Source organism: Orycteropus afer, unplaced genomic scaffold (genome assembly GCF_000298275.1).
Source record: "Orycteropus afer afer isolate SDZICR_OR568_19922 unplaced genomic scaffold, OryAfe1.0 scaffold00053, whole genome shotgun sequence".
Taxonomy (NCBI): domain Eukaryota; kingdom Metazoa; phylum Chordata; class Mammalia; order Tubulidentata; family Orycteropodidae; genus Orycteropus; species Orycteropus afer.
Window position 1 is genome coordinate 8,978,825 of NW_006921640.1, and position 5,186 is coordinate 8,984,010.

Sequence of the window (5,186 nt, forward strand, 5' to 3'; positions counted from 1 at the left end):
AAAAATCCTCACAACTGGACCAATGAGCAGCATCACAATAAATGGAGAGAAGATTGAGGTTGTCAAAGAATTCACGTTGCTTGGTTCTACAATTGATGCCAGTGGAAGCAACAGTCAGGACATTAGACAATGTGTAGCATTGGGAAAGTCAACTACAAAGGAACTGTTTCAAGTGCTAAGGAGCAAGGATGTCTCCTTGGGGACTAAGGTGCGCCTGACACAAGCCATGATATTTCCAATTACCTCTTATGCATGTGAGAGCTGGACAATGAATAAGGAAGACCGAAGAAGAGTTGATGCTTTTGAGTTGTGGTGCTGGCAAAGAATGCTGAAAGTACTATAGATTGCTAAAAGAACTAACAGATCTGTCCTGGAGGAAGTACACCCGAAGTGCTCCTTGGAAGTGAGAAAGGCCAGACTTCATCTCACCTACTTTAGTCATATTGTCAGAGGAGACCATTCCCTGGAGAAGGATGTCATACTTGGTAGGGTGGAGGGTCGACGAAAGAGGGGAAGACCTTCAATGAGATGGATTGACATGGTGACTGCGATTATGGGCTCAAGTATGGCAGGGATCATGGAGCTGGTGCAGGATCGGGCAGTGTTTTCGTTCTGTTGTGCATGGGGTCACTATGAGTTGGAAACGACTCGACAGCACCTAACAACAACAGTTCAATGAATTCAACTGGGTTCTGTCAAAATCTTTTATTGCAAATTCTATAACTTTCTTGTAAACACTGATTATTCAAAATTCTGTCCGAGATAAAACTTTAATCTTAAATCTGGTTGGGAACACTTCTTGTCTCTAATTACACATCATACTCATGGCTGGAATGGCATGACTTCACTGCCTGCTTCTAAATCCTCCTTTTTTTATAGTCTTGGCATATGGTTGAATATAAGCTGACTCTGTCAATCTGTAGCAAGTACTGACTAAAGATGGTTTGCTTCACTTTCAGGGATTTTTTTTTCCCTAGAATATTGGGGATGTACCACCATTCTTTTATCTTCAGCTTTGTCTTAATTCTGAGAAACAGAAGTCTCACTAAATGTTCCATTACATGTATACATTTATTTTTCTTATAAAATACAAACATACTTACATATTGATTACTTGCTTATTTTTACTTAAAAGAATATTTCGTGGTCATGATGGAATAGTCACACTTCTATTGCTGGTGCTAAGCACAGCTAAAATCCTGATATTATACATAAAACAAATATAAGATTCTGAGAGACGAAGACAGACCAGCTAGGGACCTGGAGGCTTTAGGATAGTCAGGGCAGTGAGTTTGCTGGATTTTCTTTTTACTTCATATATTACAGACAGAGTGCTGGAGAAATAGGCAATGCCAAAACAACAATGGGCACAGACCAAAAAAAAAAAAAAAAAAAAGGCCTAATCTCTCTAGCCAAAGGGCCAAGAAAAGAGCAGTAGGAATGAAAACTTTTAGACAATAATTGCTCTACCCCAAACCAACAGCGTGTGGTCTCATACCCAGCCAACTCATTAGAAAAAAATCAAGTGGAGACAATAGACTTCTGCCTTTGCCCTGCACTAATGAAGCATCCCTTTTCCCCTAACTCCCCACTGAAGTGGTTTCAGCAGAGGCCTAATACCAATAAAAACAAAAACCCCATATCTGTTAATAATTTCAACTCAAAATGACACTATAGAACAAAGTAGAACTGTTTTCCAAGGCTGTAAATCATTATGGAAGCAAACTGCCACTTCTCTCTCCTATGGAGCAACAGTTGCGTTTGAACATTGACCTTTTGGTTAGCAGCTACACCCTTAACCAGTGTGCTACCAGGCTCCTTAGAGGTCTAGTAGGGGTCCTGAAATCCCCACTCTACCAACCAATAACAAGGCCATCCTGCTCTCTGGGATGTCAAAATTGACCAAGTGGGTAACTTTGACTTTAATCCTCATCTGGCAGTAATGAGTTTTCTATATTATGTTTGGCAGTTGAAGGAAAAAAAAAAATATATATATATATATATATATATAACATTGTCTGATGTGGTTCTCCATGCATGTAGAGGAAATATTTAAGGCAATTATATTATAAAGGATGGAAGATAAAGGAACATAATGGGAGGTAACGTTTCTACATTTCACTTAAATGGTAAAAATGTCATGGACTGTGATAAATTATGTATATATAATGTAATGCCTAAAGTAACCATACAAAGAAATACACTTAAAAACACTATGAATGAATCAAAATGGGATTCTAAAAAATGTTTAAGTAACCCACAGAAAGGAAAGGAAAAGAAAACAAAAACAAAAAATGAAGGGAACAAACAGAAAACAAAACAATATAGGCAAAAGATTTGAACAATACTTGACTGAAGAAGATATATGAATAGCAAATAAGCACAAAAAATATGTTCAACATCATTAATTATTAGGGAAACACAAATTAAAACAACAATGAGACATAACTGCACATCTAACAGGATGGCTAAAATTTAAAAAGGACTGATCATATCAACTGTTGAGGATGTGGAGCCACTGGGCTCTCACACACTGCTGGTAGGAGTGTGAAATGGTGCAGCCACTGTGGAATACAATTTGACAGTTTATTAAAAAGTTAAATATAAGCTTCTCATTTAACCTAGGAATTCCTCTTCTAGGTATTTATTCAAAAGCAATGAAAATATATGTCCATACAAATAGTTGTACACAAATGCTCATAATGCTTTAATTGCAATAGCCAGAAACTGGAAAAGATCCCAATGTCCACACACAGGTGATAGCTAAACAAATGGTATTTTTTTAGAATATGATTCATCAATAAAAAGAAATGAGCTATTTATATATATAGCAATATGGATGAATCTCAAAATAATTATGCTGAGTAAAAGAAGCCAGGCAAAGAAAGCGTATATACTATGTGATTTGATATAATAAAACTGTAGAAAACATAAACTAACTTTTAGAGATAGAAAGCATATCAGTGGCTGGTGGATTATGTGGCGGGATGGGTGTAAGAAGAACAAAGAAGTTTTGGGGAGGGTGATTAATATATTCATTACTTCACTTGTGATGATGATTTCATGGGTATATTCATATACCCAAACTTACCAAATTGTACACTTTGAACATGTGCAGTTTATTGCATGCCAATTATACCTTAGTAAAGGAGCTCTGGTGGTGCAGTGTCTATGGCATTTGACTGCCACACAGAATGTTAGTGGTTCAAACCCACCAGCCGCTCCACCGAAGGAAGCTGGGATGGTCTACTTCTGTAAAGATTTGTTGTTTCAATGTGCTGTTGAGTCGGACCCGGCTCATAGCAACTTCTCCTTGGGTTTCTGAGGCAGTATCACTATGGAAGTAGATTGCCCAACCTTACTACCTCAGAAATCCAATGTAGTGTTGCCTCGGAAACTCCATATAACTACTTGATACTCATTATATGGAGTTTATTTAATAAAATTATCTATAGTTGGACTTCTAACTTGCTCCTAATTTTATACTGTAATAACAATAATAATAAAAACAGTGAATAAGACCTGTATATATACATGTGGAGTGGATTTGTAAGACACCGTATAATCTCCAGTATGGACAATTTATTTATTTAGTTTCTCTTGTCTAATTAAGTATAATTCTGATTCCTCATTCAAGCTGGTAAGAAATTCAGTTTCTTTGTACTAGGTTCCTCCAGGGTCACTACTGGTGCCTGGAAAGCAGGGGAAGTCCACTGATCTTCCACTAATGTTTCCACTAATGCTTCTACATCACACATGGACACATGGCCATTTCGTTGGGAGATCCCATCGTCAGCAAACACAGCCACAGAATGAGGCCCAGGGCCTTGCTGCTGGCAATCCACAGACTTTGAATCATTTCCCCAATCAAGTGAATCCCTCCTCTCTCTCCCTTTTGCCCTAAATCAGTGCTATCTAATAGAAAAATGAAGCAAGGTACTAATGTAATCATTTTTTTTTTCTGGTATACATATATAAGAAGAAACATGTAGAATTAATTTTAATATATTTTTACTTAACTCAATATATCTAAAATATTACCTTGCAACATGTAATCAATATAAAATAATGAAGTATTGTTTTTCTTTTTCTTTCTTATTTCCTTTTTTGTTCTTTCTTTCTTTATATATTTTTTGTTAAGTCTTTGTGATGGTTAATGTTAAGTATCAACTAGGCTGGGCTATAATTATCAATAGTTTGGCAGACACTACATTGGTTGTTCATCCACGATGTAAGATAATGTAATCACCTTCTGTGCTGTGATCTGATGTGATCACCAACCAATTGAAAGGAGAGTTTCCTTGGGGACTGATGATCTGACAAAGCATTCTTTCTCAACCCTGCACTCTTTCTGTCTCCTGACCTCCGGTTCCTGGGACAGAATCCTGCAGAAATCTCCAGCCTGCCACTTGACTTGCATATTTTGGATTTTATAGACCCTGCAGTTCCATGAGCCAGCTGCCTGTCTTTAACCTGCTGCCTGACCCATGGATTTGGGATTTGCCAGCCCCCAAAATCACACAACCATTTCCTTGAAGTAAATCGAGCTCTCTCTTTCTGTATACATACATACATACAAACACACACACACACACACACACACACACACATATGTATATTGTTGTTGTTGTTAGGTCCTGTGGAGTTGTCTTCTGACTCATAGTGACCCTATGTACAACAGAATGAAACACTGCCCTATCCTGTGCCAACCTCATGATAATTGCAATACTTGAGCCCATTATTGCAGCTGCTGTGTCAATCCATCTCTTTGAGGACCTTCCTCTTTTTCATTGACCCTCTACTTTACCAAGCATGATACCCTTCTCCAGGGAATGGTCCCTTCTGACAACTTGACCAAAGTAGGTGAGACGAAGTCTGGCCATTCTCATTTCCAAGGAGCATTCTGCCTGCACTTTCCAGGACAGGTTCATTATTTCTTTTAGCAGTCCATGGTACTATCAGCATTCTTCACCAGCACCACAACTCAAAAGCATTGACTCTTCTTTGGTCTTCCTTATTCATTGTCTAGCTCTTACATGCATATGAAGTGATTGTAAATACCATGGCTTGGGTTAGGTGCATGTTAGTTTTTCAGGAGACATCTTTGCTCTTCATCACATGAAAGAGGTTTTTTTTTTTTTTTGCAGCAGATTTCCTCAATGCAATATGTCATTTGTTTTCTTGAC